Raw genomic sequence first — 16,295 nt, 5'->3', positions numbered from 1 at the left:
CAAGTGGCACGCCACTTTAGTGTGATTCTTTTCAGCTTGGCGTGCCACGCCTGGCTCTTCAATTGGCACGCCAAAGTTACAATTTGAAGCTGGCATGCCATGCCTTTGATACCAAGTGGCACGCCCCTTTTGTGGCCTTCATCCTTGCTCTCTAGAAACTTACACTGGCATGCCATGCCCAGCTCTTAGCATGCCATGCCCTTGTAAAGGTTTTGGGAGTCCTTTCTAGAAAACTGGGTTGGCGTGCCACGCCCAGCTCCTGGCGTGCCACGCCCATACAATTTCTTCAATCATGCTCCTCTGGAAATCATAACTGGCGTGCCACGCCCGTATAGAGAGCTTGAGAATCTTTTATGGAATTTAGTACTGTCGTGCCACGCTCAGCTCCTGGCATGCCACGCCCATATATTTTTGTGGCGTTTGTTCCAAGTGGCACGCCAATTTCACACGCCCAGCTTGTTTTGTTGTTTTCTTCCCTTTTTATTGCTCTTTTTCACCTGAAAATCAGGACAAACTCATTTCAAAGCAATGTACCAAAATGTTCATCAATTAGTTCATGAATTGCAATGATCAAATGAGATTATAGTCTTTTATGGTCCTTTTTATGCAAAAAAAAGGGTAAATGATGCAAGTCATCATCTACTCCATTAACATGATCGCCATTTTCATGAACGATGAAAGGAAAGGAAAAAAAGACATGAAAATTTAAATAAAATAATAACAGAAAATTAATTAAAGATAAAAATAGTTCTTTGCATTAATAAATTCCAAAACCATAAACATCCTTATCTGAACAGGGTTAATGAGTGATTAAAAGAGAAAGGGAATAAGGAAACAAACTAGAATTGTAGAAACTTCAACGGAGGTTGTAGCTCTTCTCAATATCCAAATCAAAAGCATAAAATCCTAAAACTATAAATGTGAAGGAAACCTAGAGGAAGTAGTATTCTCTCTCTAAGATTCAAAACAAAAAACTAAAAATTCTGGGAATGAGAATGTGTGTTGAGTCTCTGCTTGTCCCCTGGCTCTAGTCTGTGTTTCTGGGCCAAAAACTGGGTCCAAACTCAGCCCAAAATCGCCCCAGCACCTTCTGCATTTTCTGCACGTGGCGCATGTCACGCGTACGCATCGGTCACGTGTACGCGTCAGGTACGCGCACACGCATCGCCATGTAAATTCGCTTTTCACGCGCACGCGTCAGGTACACACGCGCGTCGTTCCTCATTGGTCAGCTCCTTAGTTTCTTGTGTACCTTCCATTTTTGCAAGCTTCCTTTCCATCCTTTAAGCCATTCCAGTCCTATAAAGCCTGAAAACACTTAACGCATAGATCACATCATCGAATGCTATAAAGGGGAAGTAAAATACACAATTTAAAGGCTTAGGAAGCAAGTTTTCAACCATAGGATAAAATTGGGAAGGAATTGTAAAATCATGCAAATTATATGAATAAGTGTGCAAGAACTTGATAAAAACCACTCAGATTAGCACAAGATAAACCATAAAATAGTGGTTTATCAATCTCCCCACACTTAAACATTAGCATGTCCTCATGCTAAGCTCAAGGAGACAAAAGAATAAATGGGGAAAAGTAAGACTCATGAAATGCAACCTATATATGAATGCAACTATATGCTAAGATGTTTCTATCTACTTGGTTAAAAGTAAACAAGTTCTCCAAGACAAACATAAATCAGATTCCACGAATTCAAATTACACAGTAAAAGACAGGTAAACTTGTAAGAAGATAGCTCATGAAAGCAGAGAACATGGAATCAAGCATTGAACCCGTACTGGTAGTGTATATACACTCTAATCTCTCAAGTGTCTAGGGTTAATCACTCTACTCTTCTCTAGTCATGCTTTCTAAAACTTTGTTCTTCATCTAACCAATCAACAAATACTTAATGTACAAATGCAAACATCATGAGGTCTTTTCAATGTTGTAATAGGGCTAAGGTAAGGGTGAGGATATATGTATGGCCAAGTGAGCTATAATATGAATCTTTGACTAACCTAAGCTCTTACCTAATACACACACACACTCTATGTAATTCTAAAATCATGCCTAGCTACCCATAATTTCACTTTTGTATATTTCACATACTCATGTATCAATTTTTTTTTAATTTCACCACATACACATTGATCTTTTATTAAACTTATCATTGGGGTAATTTTGTCCCCTATTTATTTATTTATTTATATTATAATAATAAATTTTTTTTCTCTTTTTTTTATTATGAACATGAAAGCAAACATAACATTTCAATGCATATAGTTTTTTTTTCTGCTTTCACATGAGTAGGCACCCAAATTCCCAATATCTTGTCAATAATACTCAACACTTTCTCATCAACCCAAGTTTCCACAATTTCCCACACTTAATTGATGCATAATCTCTATCTTAAGCTAACCAAAGATTCAATTGGGGTAGTTAATTGTTTTTCCGCTTAAAGCTAGTGATGTGGTAAAATACAGAACAAATGGGGATTAAAAGACTCAAAGTGGCGAACAAAGGTAATTGAAGTGGTAGGCTATTTGGGATAGGTGAGTTAGTAATAAATGATGGCCTCAATCATATGTATGCAGGCAAATACACTAAACAATGGACATATAGAATGGAACAAAAAAAAGATTGCAATCATAGAGAAGAAAACACACAAGAATAAAATATTATGGTTAAATAATGTAACCATATAATTAAGCTCAAATCTCACAGGTTGCATGTTCTTAGCCATAATTCATGTTCCAAATTACAATCTTCAAACAAATTTAACACAAATTTTCAATTTAAATTAGTGAAATATTATAAAATAGGGTCTTGAAAAGAAATTTATTACTTCAACCAAGCAAAACATACATGCAATCTATCCTATCTAACAAAAGAAAAACTAAAATTTTGGTGTTAAAAGAGAGAGATTACCTTCGGAAGCCAAGGACTAACCACCTCACACTTAAGGCTTGGCACGGTCCTCCGTGCCATCAGTAAGGAGCAAGGGCTGGAAGCATCGCCTCCGCTGTCTGGTTCGCCCTGGCTTCCTGTGCTACTGGATTAAGGGGAGTCCGGGGTGTCCTTCTGTTCTGGAGGTGGGTGAGTAGCAACAATGAGTTCCTTCAGGTAGTTGTATCAGCGCTTGTTACGGTGCTCCATTTGCTCCATCTGCCAGTCTTGTCGGTCGAACCTCTCAAGGATCTGAAAGAACATCTGATGGGTGGATGGTGCTTGTGATGTGGATGATGGTGGAGTAGAAAAAGGAGGAGTATCCAAAGATGGGCCTGCAGGCCGGCTCGCAGAAGGAACTGGTGGCCTGATGTTCTTTCCTATGTGGGACATACTAGTCGGCCCTAGGGATCATGACCTTCGTGTCTCCTGCCTGATAGGACACATCTGCTGCACTGACTAAATCTGAAACCAATGCGGGGAAAGACAGGTTGCCCGCTATCTGCACTTGTCCCATGGCTTGCCGGATGTGTCGGGGCAGGTTGAGAGGTTGCTCTGTCAGGATGCACCAGATGAGAGCAGCCATGTCTACTGTGAAGGTCGACTCATGAGTGCTCGAAAAGATACAGTGGGACATAATCTGTGCCCACACGCGAGCCTCTAAGGTAAGTGACTGGGCTGAGATGCTCTTGGGTTTTGACCGATGCAGCCCATAGATCCAGGTGCTGCCAGGTTGGGCTATAACTCCAAGGACGCCATCCCAGTCGAACTGATACATCTGGCCCTTAAGAGAAGCTTCTTGATATGCATCCAAACGCTCTGGAGTAGGTGGAAGATCCAGTGCGCGCTGTATGGCACTCTCGGAGACAGGGACTTGTCGCTGACGAACACAGATAGTCTGCAGTGTAGGCGAGTAGAAGTTGGAGTAGAATTCAACTACCCATGATAAGTTGGCCTCCCACGACTACCTCCTCAAAAATCCTCACTGTCTCCTCTCTATGCGGGGCTCCACAAAATCAACAAAGTGGGTTGGATCAATGAGTTGATGCTCATTGTTGTAGTTCCTCTCGGCTAGGATGGGGAACATCTGTTCGCAGTAACGGTTAGTGAACCGTGTGGAGTCTCGTGCGGGGAAGGCTTTCTCTGATTCATCAACTTTAATGATCCTCTTCACCCGCTTTGTTGGCGGCTTGACACTGGTAGATGGAAGCGCCTTAGCCGGTGCTCTCTTGGTTCCTCTCCTTGCTGGTGTCTTATCAGTAGCCTTCTCTTTTTCTTTCTTGGTACCCATGCCTAAGGAAGAAAGAAAGAGGAAGATTGTTAAATATATATTACGAAAGAACCGAAAGAAAGAAATTCCAAGTGATAATGAATGCCAAAGAAAAGATAATAGCTTAAATACATGGTAGCTACAACATGTAGGTAAGACCTCAATTAAGAGTAAAAAAGCAATTCATATGAATTAGATGCAAGAGGGTAAATGCATGCAAGTACTAGGCATGAGAAGCATAACTCAAGTATCAATTAATAAATGTGCCAAATTAAAGAGCACGGGTATGATGACAATTGTGAATGATAATCCCAAATATATGTAGATTACAAGTGTTGTGAAAAAGAGGCATTAAAGTGTAAGAGTAAAAATAGGATGCAAAATGCCATAAGAGCTTTTTCACAAACACTTGGTGTGCAATGTGAAAATAGGAATGAAAATAATGAATCCAAGGGTATATGAGGAAAGAAAGAAACCTGAAGTAGAAGATGAAAAAGGGAAGAAGAAAGTAGTAGATAGTAAGAAGGCATAAGGAAGAAAGAAGGAAGAAGAAAGAATAAGGATTGAAAAGGAATTAGGATTGGGGGAAGGAAGAATTGAAATCAGGTGGCGTACTGGTTTAATTGTACGTCGCATGCAACGCGTACACGTACGGCACGCGTACGCGTGGGTCGCACAAATTTGAGAGTGACGCGTAGGCGTCTGGCACGCGTACGCGTGACATGGAATTGTGCCAATTGAGCGAAGGCAGCCCCGCATGCACACAACTCTCAGGTGCATTTTGGGTTGGGGCCATAATTACATATGACGCGTGCGCGTCAGGTACGCGCACGCGTGGATGGCCATTAAGGGAAAAGGACGCGCACGCATCAGGGACGCGTACGCGTGATGGGGTTTGTGCTTCCAGCACAGTTCCAACCCCACACCAACACAATTCTTTGGCTAAACACCCATTTACGCCGATTTCCAAGGTCACGCGTATGCGTGGCCTGGCAAAGGCGCAAGCGACGCACACGCGTGAGGGACACGTATGCGTGGCCTTGCTTGTGTGTAAGGCACGCTTCTAGCACCACTCCGTCCCAACTCTCGAGTCAATTCCTTGGTGGTGTGAGCTCACACATGACGCGCACGTGTCAGGGACGCTTGCGTGTCGCACACCCCTTTTTTTTATGCAGAATGCAGAATGCAGATGATTATGCAGAAATTATGAAGAATTCCGGTAAAAAACAAAATAAAATAAAACTAGGGATAAAAAGGGATGATCATACCATGGTGGGTTGTCTCCCACCTAGCACTTTGCTTTTACGTCCTTAAGTTGGACAGTCCACAAGCTCAGTTTGCTTCTGTTGGTGGATCCTCCAAAAGGAAGACCTCTATCTCTTTATTGTCCTTCATCTTCTCACCATGATACAGCTTTAAGCGATATGAATTGACCTTGATGAATTTGGAACTTGAAGGATGACTCAGGTGAAAGACTCCGTATGGCTCTGCCTTCTCTACTCTATAAGGACCTTCCCATCTTGAACGCAGCTTGCCTGGCATGAGCCTCAGCCTTGAGTTGTAAAGGAGAACTAGCTCCCTAGGTCTGAACTCTCTTCTCTTGATATGCTTGTCATGCACAGCCTTCACCTTCTCTTTATATATTCTGGAGTTGTCATATGCTTCAAGTCGAAGGTTCTCCAGCTCTGCTAGTTGCAGCTTCCTTTCAGCACCGGCTTTCTCCAATCCCATGTTGCATTCTCTTACAGCCCAGAAAGCCTTGTGTTCCACCTCCACTGGGAGGTGACAAGCCTTTCCGTATACTAGGCGGAAGGGACTCATCCCGATGGGTGTCTTGTACGCTGTCCGATAAGCCCAAAGCGCGTCTACAAGTCTGGTGCTCCAGTCCTTCCTATGAGGCTTGACTATCTTCTCTAATATATGCTTGATCTCTCTGTTAGACACCTCGGCTTGCCCATTGGTCTGAGGATGATAAGCTGTTGCTACCTTGTGCACAATGCCATGTCTCTTCAGTAGACCTGTTAATCTCCTGTTACAGAAATGAGTGCCTTGATCACTCACGATTGCTCGTGATGATCCAAAGTGACAGATAATATGATTTCTAACAAAGGAGACAACAATGTTAGCATCATCAGTATGGGTAGAAATTGCTTCCACCCATTTAGAAACATAATCTACAGCTAACAATATATATAAGAAACCACTAGAGTTTGGAAATGGACCCATGAAGTCAATGCCCCAAACATCAAAAATTTCACAGAATAGCATAAGCTGTTGGGGCATCTCATCCCTCTTGAATATATTCCCAAACCTTTGGCATGGGGAGCAAGATTTACAAAAGGCAGTAGCATCCTTAAAAAGAGTGGGCCACCAGAATCCACAGTCTAAAATTTTTCTAACTGTTCTTTGAGGGCCAAAATGTCCACCACTCTCAGAAGAGTGGCAGGCCTCTAAAATTGACTGGAATTCTGATTGAGGCACACACCTTCTAATTATCTGGTCAGCACCATACCTCCATAAATATGGTTCATCCCATATATAATATTTGGACTCGCTTTTCAGCTTGTCCCTTTAGTGCTTAGTAAAATTAGGAGGGAAGGTATGACTAACTAGATAATTAGCTATAAGTGCATACCAAGGAACTACCTCAAATATTGCGTGCAAGCTATCAAATGGAAACGCATCATTGATAGGAGTGGAGTCACTCTTAATGTGCTCTAGGCGACTCAAGTGGTCTGCCACTAAATTTTGGGAGCCACTCCTATCTTTGATTTCTAAATCAAATTCTTGCAGCAACAATATCCAACGTATTAACCTTGGTTTGGACTCTTTTTCAGCTAATAAATATTTTAAAGCTGCATGGTCTGAGTATACTACCACCTTAGTACCAAGTAAGTAGGCCCAGAATTTATTCAGAGCAAAAACAATAGCCAGAAGCTCTTTCTCAGTGGTAGTATAATTAGACTAAGCAGCGTCTAAGGTCTTAGAAGCATAAGCAATTATAAAAGGGTCCTTACCTTCACGCTGAGCCAGCGCCGCTCCTACTGCATGGTTGGAGGCATCACACATAATCTCAAAAGGCTGGCTCCAGTCTGGTCCTCTCACAATCGGAGCTTGAGTCAAGGTGATCTTCAGCTTATCAAACGCTTCCATGCAGTCCTCACTCAGCTCGAACTCAACATCCTTCTGCAACAGTATGGATAAAGGCAATGCTACCTTACTGAAGTCCTTGATGAATCTCTGGTAAAAACCTGCATGACCTAGGAACGAACGGACTTCCCTCACGGAGGAGGGGTAAGGTAAACTAGAAATCACATCTACCTTTACTGGATCTACAGAAATACCAGTATTAGAAACAACATGTCCTAGAACAATACCTTGTTTTACCATAAAGTGACATTTTTCAAATTTTAATACAAAGTTTGAACTAACACATCTGTCTAATACTCTAGCTAAACTATCCAAGCAAAGGTTGAAAGAATCACCATACACACTAAAGTCATCCATGAAAACTTCCATACAGCTCTCAATAAGATCTGAGAAAATACTCATCATGCATCTTTAGAAAGTAGCCGGTGCATTACATAAGCCGAAAGGCATCTTCTTGTATGTATACGTTCCAAAGGGACATGTAAAAGTAGTTTTCTTCTAATCCTCAGGAGCTATATGAATTTGAAAATAGCCAGTGTAACCATATAAAAAGTAGTAGTGTGATTTACCTGACAGGCGATCAAGCATTAGATCAATGAAGGGCAGGGGGTAGTGATCCTTGCGGGTAGCCTGGTTGAAGCACCTGTAATCAATGCTTACCCTCCAGAAATTCTGCACTCTAGTTGTCAGGAGCTCTCCATGCTTATTCTTCACTGTTGTAACTCCAGACTTCTTGGGCACCACTTGTACCATGCTGACCCATTCGCTATCTGAGATAGGGTAGATGATATCAGCTTCAAGCAGTCTGGTCACTTCCTTCTTGACAACTTCTAAGATGGTGGGGTTCAGTCTCCTCTGAGGCTGACGAACATGCCTTGCTCCCTCTTCTAAAAATATCCGGTGCTCACAAACTTGAGGGCTTATGCCTACTATATCCGCCAAGCTCTACCCAGTCGCTTTCTTGTGTTTTCTCAGCACACTAAGCAGCTGCTCCTCCTGTTGGGAAGTGAGTTCCCTTACAATAATAACTGGGAGCTTCTGATTATCCTCAAGGTAAGCATACTTGAGGTGGGGTGGAAGGGGCTTCAACTCCATTTTCTGCTCATGGCTCGGCACATGATCATCCAAAGCTAGTGATGGTGGCAAGGTGTCTTCAGTAAGCTCAGAGGGTTTCCCCACACTTGCACCTTGCTCCATGTGTATCTCTTGTACCTCTTCTTGGTAAACTGCAGCTACAGTTTCATCAATGATGTCGCACTGAAAGACGGAATGATCTTCTGGAGGGTGCTTCATAGCTTCATCCAGGTTGAAGCTCACTGCTCTGCCATCTATCTCAAAGGAGTAAGTTCCTGAGAAGGAATCCAATTTGAACTTTGAAGTCTTCAAAAATGGCCTTCCAAGTAGGATAGATGATGGTCTTCCTGAGTCATTAGGGGGCATTTCCAAGATATAAAAATCAATAGGGAATGTGAGCCCCTTAATGCTCCCTAGCACGTCCTCAGCAATTCATACCATCGAGATTATACTTTTATCTGCCAAAACAAAATGTGCTGCCGACCTTTTTAAGAGAGGGAGCCTCAAGGAATCATATACAGATAATGGCATAATACTCACACACGCGTCTGAATCACACATGCAGCCAGAAAATTTTACACCTTCTATAGTAATAGTAAGCATGCATGGACCTGGATCACTACATTTTTCCAGTATATCACCCATTAAAGCAGAAATAGAGCTACCTAGAGGAATAGTTTCTAAATCATGTAATTTATCTTTATTCATGCATAAGTCTTTTAGAAACTTAGCATACTTAGGTACTGATAGGTGGACTATCGTCGGTAAAGAATTTCACAAAATATTCACGTTGCAAGTATAGCTCTCAACCGACAAATGATCCTCAAATCAAATTTTAAGGAATTGGTTGTTACAAAGTTCAACCCCAATAAAAGTAACCGAAGTATTCAAACCTCGGGTCGTCTCACAAGGAATGGGCAAACATGTGCATCAACATTGGTTAGAATTCTGAGGTTGGAAGTCATGATCAAGAAATTAACTAATAGACTTAACAAGTAAGAAATCTTAAAGTGCAAGAAACTAAATCAAGTAACTAAAGCAAGGCTTGTGCCATTTCAACTAATAAGAGAACATCCAATATGATTCTACTCTAAAACCAAACAAGTAACTATAACTAGGATTAAGCAATTGAGATTTTTGGATTTTAAATATGAATAATAAAAGCAACTCTTGGCTAGGCATAGGAATTGGGATCACTATCCTTGTCTAATAACCATATCTTGACAATTGTAAGGAACCAAGCTCATTAAGTTTACTTCTATACTTGAAGTATATCAAATGGCTTGATCAACATCGATCCATAAGCCCTAACGTCGCTACTAATTAACTTAGTAGTAGGCTAGTGTCAATGGTTATCAAATTGACCACTAAGGGTTCTCAAGTCACCAAATTCATTTGACCCAATGACTCAAGTTTACCCAATTCCCATAGCTTAGACCAAGAGTAAAGAAAACTACTCCATAGTCAAAGAAAACATTTCATCAAACACATGGTATGCACTAATAAAAGACATATTCAAATTGCAACTAAATGGAGAATTGAAAGTACCCACTAATAATTATCAATAGAAAACTATTCAATTAACACTATCAACCATGAAAAACATTAATGTATCATTAACAATTCAAAACCCACAAGGTTCACAAGATGAATAGAAAATGGGAAATAACAAGAAAACATAAATCTAACACAATATCTCAACAAAATTATACTAGAGAATTCAAATTAAATAATTAAAACTAGAAATCAACAAAACCCAATTTAGAATTCTAGCAATGGGAGATCAAAATCAAACTAGATCTAGAGGAGAGTAAGGGTTTCTCTCTCTAGAAGAACAAGAACCAAAAACTAGCAAAAATTGTGTCTAAGTGTGTAATGGATGATCCCCCTCATTCCCCCTTGAGTTCCTGGGTCTTTTCCATGCAGAATCAGCTTGAATTTGGGCCTGCTGAGCCTCAGAAATCGCCAGGCACGATTTCTTTAATGAGGTCACGTGCTGCTCGTCATGCATACGCGTCATGCATGCGTGCGCGTCGATGGAGATTTAGCCAATCCACAAGGATGTGCCACTCTTCGCGCGCCATACCCAGCTTCCTGCACCCACACGTGTGCGTAAGGTGCGTGTGCGCATCACAGTTAATTTCCCAAAATCCAATTCTTCATGTTCCTTCCACTTGTGTATGCTTTCTTTCTCTCTTTTAGGTCATTCTTGCCCTATAAACTCTAAAATCACTCAACAAACATATCATGACATCGAATGGTAATAAAAGAGGATCAAAATATGGCAATTTTAAGGCAAAAGAAGCATGTTTTCCATCATGAAGCAATATTAGGAAGATAACATAAAACCATGCAATTTATGTGAATAAGTGTGGAAAATATTGACAAAACCCCCCAAATTCTAGACAATATAAACAACAAAATTGGGTTTTATTAGGTACCTGGCAAATGGCATCAAAAAGAGGGATGGTTATCTCAACCTTTTTGAAGATCTCCACCATCTTGGGGTCTAGCTCCATCTGCTTTCTGGATTTCCTAGCAAGGTGTGGAAATGGAATGGGAATGGCTTCTCTTGTAGCTTCATCTTCTTTTGGTACTCCATTCCTTGGTTGAGCTACTTCTTCTTCAACCATGTCTTGTGCTTCCTCCTCTTCTTCAACATCTTCTACCTCAACAATGTCTTCAACTTGAATGTATTCCTTTGATCTTGGCTCATCATGACTCAACTCTTGCAGTGTGGTTCCAGACCTCAAAGTAATGGTATTGATTCCACCCTTTGGGTTAGGTAAGGGTTGAGAATGAAGTGCACTGGAGCTTGAAGGTTGATTATTGGGGGTAATTAGTGAATCCATCCGGGAGATAAGAGCTTGTATGGTGGAGCTAAGGCCATTTATGAAAGAGTTAATTATATTCTGAATGTCTTGTTGTCCTTGCGTAATAGTGCGAAGCATCTCATCTTTAGAAGAAGAGGGGGGTAAGTGATTTGAGGAGCTTGCTGTTGGTTGTTCTGAGGTGCTTGGGACTGCCTTTGGTGAGGTGCTCTGTAAGGCTGGTTTTGGTTTTGCTGTTGTTAAGGAGGGTTCTGCTGTCTGTTGTTGTTGTTCCATCTCTGATTCCCACTGTTGTCTCTTCCTCCTCGGTTATAGTTGTCCCTCCATCCTTTGTTGGAATTATCTCTCCACCCCTAGTTGAAACTGTCTCTCCAGCCTTGGTTGGAGTTATCTTGCCAACCTTGATTGTAGTTCCCACCTTGTTTATAATTACCGCCTTGTTGATAGTATCCTTGATTCGGGCGGTCATAGAAATTATGAGTAGCTGCCAAGGTGTTGTCTTCTTGTTGGATCTGCGTACACTCATCAGTGTAATGAGTATAGCAGGCACATATTCCGCACACTCTCTGAGGAACCAACTGTTGACACTGTTGTTGTGGGGGAGGCTAAGATTGTTGTTGATTCAGCTGTAGCTGCTTGAGTATGTTGGTCATCTCTCCCAGTGTCTGTGTGAGAGCAGCAGTCTAACTACAAGAGGAAACCTCCGCAATAGCCTTGGGATGGTTGTTCTTGTGCCTGACATTCTGGGTAGATTCAGCTAGATCGGTGATCAGTTGTCACGCTTCTATCACCGTCTTGTACTTCTTCAGAGAGCCATTAATTGCAGCATCTAGTGTAGTCTTGTCTTGAGGCTTCATGCCTTGTGTGAAGTAGCTAATCAACACCAACTGGTCAATCTTGTGGTGGGGACATGAGTCTAGGAGATTCCTCAAGCGCTCCCAAAACTTATAAAGGGTGGGTCTCTGATTCGCCTCGAATAATGCAGGAAATTTCTTTCATCAGTCTGTCTGTAACTTTAGCTGGGAAGTATTTGTCCAGGAATTCCCTTCTGAGCAGAGCCCAATTAGTAACAACTTCTTCAGGTTGAGTGAAGAACCACTCCCTTGCCTTTCCCTCAAGAGAAAATGGGAAGACATATAGCCAAATAGTAGTCTCATCGGCACCATGACGCCTAGTAGTTGAGCAGGCTGTCTGAAAATCTCGAAGGTGCTTCATAGGCTCTTGAGCAGGTAAGCCATGAAACTTGGGCAGTAAGTTGATTAGCGTAGTCTTCAGTTCAAAATCTGCAGTCAGATTTGGGTGACGCGCTTGATACGGTTGCAGTGTAAAGTTCGGAGATCCTGCTTCCTGGAGAGTAATCCTTCTGGGCTCTGCCATATTACCTGCACGTAAATCAACAGAATCAGTAGAAGAGGAGATTGTTTCTTCCTCAAATAGCGCTTCAGATTCGCTCTCAGATAAGACTGGTGAATTGGTAGTAACCACTTCACCACCCTCAGAGGCTAACCGACGCTGAGCTCGCCTAATACATGAAATAATTCTTTTAATTTCAGGATCAAACGCGGCTAAGCTCGGATCAGGTAGTGAACGCGTCATTCAATGAAAGAAACATATAACTCATGGTAATAAAATAAAATAAAAAATGCAAATATGTAAAAGTAAAAATATTTACACCAACCAATAATTTAGCACACTATTGCAACTCCCCGACAATGGCACCAAAAATTGACGTGCGTAAAATTGCCAATTAAGAATTTAGAATAAGAACAGCAATGCAAGTACAGTTCTTAACCGATGAAAATTCCGCTTATCAATTTAGAAAGGGTTGCCACAATTTTAGAATAAAAATACTGAGAGTAGAATTCCCAGGTCGTCTGCCAACGAGTTGACAAAAGAGTGCTATTTTATTAGTCATAAATTTTTCCGAGAAATTTTAGAGTTGGAGAACGGGAAATTAAAATAATTATGAATTAAAGCAATGAAAATTAACGAGAGAATTTATATGATTAAAATAAAAGTCTTGACCGGGAGAAGATTAATCAGAAGTTCTATCCTTGTTGGAATTTCTCAAGTATGATAGTAACAGGTTGTTGTTTTTACTTAGTTAACCCTTACCGAATAGAGGAAAGTCAAGTAATTGAGCTAATTCTTATTCATAAGTCCTAATCCTCTCCTGTGGAAGGACTAGCGTTAGTGACTAGAGAATTGGCCAAAAATTTCCAATTAAAATCAACACTTGAGCATTCTAACTCAAGGGTCTCCTTTTAATCAACTCCCAAGTCAAGTTGGGAGTCTACTCCATTAACATGAATGCCATTTTCATAAAGGATGAAAGGAAAGGAAAAGAAGACATGGAAATTCAAATAAAATAATAACAGAAAATTAAGTAAAGATAAAAATAGTTCTTTGCATTAATAAATTCCAAAACCATAAACATCCTTATCTGAACAGGGTTAATGAGTGATTAAAAGAGTAAGGGAATAAGGAAACAAACTAGAATCGTAGAAACTTCAACAGAGGTAGTATCTCTTCTTAATATCCAAATCAAAAGCATAAAATCCTAAAACTATGAAAGCGAAGGAAACCTAGAGGAAGTAGTATTCTCTCTCTAAGATTCAAAACTAAAAACTAAAAACTATGCGAATGAGAATGTGTATTGAGTCTCTGCTTATCCCCGGGCTCTAGTCTGTGTTTTTGGGTCGAAAACTGGGTCCAAATTCAGCCCAAAATTTCCCCCAGAGTCTTCTGTGTTTTCTGCACGTGGCGCGTGTCACGCGTACGCGTCAGTCACGCACGCACGAGTCAGGTACGCGCGCACGTCGTTCCTCGCTGGTCAGCTCCTTAGTTTCTTGTTTTCCATCTATTTTTGCAAGCTTCCTTTCCATCATTTAAGCCATTCCTGCCCTATAAAGACTGAAAATACTTAACGCACAGATCACGGCATCGAATGGTATTTTCTGAGTTGAAAAATATATTTTCTGCGAAAGACCGAGAACCGACAGCCGAACCGGTCGAACCGGTTTAAGCCTGCCCGGTATTGTGTTTTGACAAAAATAATATTTTGGAAAATTGATTTATTGTTTTGAAAGGAGAAAAATAATTTAGAACTGAAAACCGGGCACTAATCTTAAAGGTTTTGGCCCAAAGTGAGCCAAACGGGCTAAAAACGCTTCATGGTTGGACCAGGCCTAAGTTGGGCCCAAGCCCAACTCATATAAAACAATAAATGAGCCAAAGAAGCTCATTTTAACACCAAGAGAGAGAGAGAGAGAGAGAGAGAGAACTCGGATAGGGAGAAGAGAGGAGAAGGAAGTCATTAATACTATTCATCTCCTCCTTCAAAGCTCCATAACTTTTGATCCGGAGCTCCGATTGACGAGCCGTTTGCAGCCAAGCGAAGCTCTTGTTGAGCTCTACATTTCTATCTAAAGAAACCTGGTATGAAATTGCGTCCCTCCTCCCAGTTTCGTGCCCTAGATTTTTGCATTTTTGAGGTCATGGTTTTGAGTAGATTTTGTGGTTTTAGTTGTTTAGGTGATCTCTAGTAGCGAGTAAATGTTGGATTTTACCCCTAATCATGTTGGATAAGATAAGGTTTCACTAAACCCTTGTGTTTAGTTATTTTGTGTATATTAGGATTTGATGTTGGTATATATATGTGTTGTTAGTTTGAGCTTTGGTGTTTGATGGAGTTGGTTGAGGCCTTGGATCAAGCTTGGTGGCTTCATTTTGGTGTTTGGTGCGTTTGAAAATAGGCCAAGGTATGGTTTCAGTTTCCTTTATGTAATATGTAATGTTCATGGACACTTAGACTAGTTGACCCTAAGATCGGATTGAATGTTGTTGGTGTATGAATGATTATATGTGAATTGATGTAATTGTTGGTTATATTTGGATTTTGTGGGTGATGGTGATTGTTGAGAAGTATTGGTATTAATGATGTATTATGATGTTGATTGATGTGGGTGAGTGTGTATGTTGATGTTGGTAATATGGATGTTGATTTTCATGGCTATTGTCTGAAGATGTGAGTTTTATGTGATTAATATGAGGAATTGTAGTGGTTGATGTTGTTGAATGATTGATGATGATTGTGAACGAATATGATAGTTTTTGGATGTTCGTGACTAAGGGTTTTGATGGTGTTGAGTAATGAAATTGGGATATTAAAGATGGTTGTAATGGGAGAGAAATAGTATGGGCTTTGATGTTGTTTTGCTATTATATGGGTTATGGTTAGTTTGGTTGAGTTGTGAGACTCGGTGAAATTGAGATTTTGAGGCTTGTGGTGAAAAATAGATTTTTGGTGAACTTTTCTTGATCATAAATTTTGCCTCGTTTTTCCAAATTGAATGAAATTGGTTTAGAATTAAAGACCTTTGAAAACCCTTTAAATCGATATAAAGTTTGTAAAAATTGGAATTTTGTAAAGGAAGTTATGATCATTCAAAGTTGGTGTTGAAAATCTGAAATTCTGCTAAGTTGCAGAATTTCATGATTTCTGATATGTGCGAGCGCACACCCTCGTGCGGACATACAACCTGCAAAAATTTTGACCTGTGCGGATGCACACACCTGTGTGCACGCACAGGCAGGGAGATGCATTCTGTTTGTAGCGCTAGCACAGCTTGTGCGCGCGCATATCTAAGGAAGAATTTCAACCTTTGCGGACGCACTCGTTGGGAAGGCCAGTCTGTTAGGGGCGCTGGCAAAGGTTGTGCGAGTGAATAGATTTTATAAATTTTTCCACCTGTGCGTACGCACACATTTTAAAACCTCCTGGGCGTGCACACGTATACACCCCTGTGCGGCCGCACACGCCATGTTTCTCAAATTTTACTTTTTGTTCAACTATTCTACCTTCCCAACAAGGTTGTAAGCTTCTATAACACCATTTTAAGACTCTTGGGATTGTTTTTGGTATCAGAATAAGGGATAGCTCCTAGGAGGTTTCATTTGGGTTTTACTTTGAAAAGTTATTAAACAGAAGTTTAGGTTTCTGGTGTACTGAGGATGAGTTGGTTGAG

Source organism: Arachis hypogaea, chromosome 11, assembly GCF_003086295.3.
Source record: "Arachis hypogaea cultivar Tifrunner chromosome 11, arahy.Tifrunner.gnm2.J5K5, whole genome shotgun sequence".
Lineage (NCBI taxonomy): Eukaryota > Viridiplantae > Streptophyta > Magnoliopsida > Fabales > Fabaceae > Arachis > Arachis hypogaea.
Note: the sequence above shows the minus strand (reverse complement) of the source record.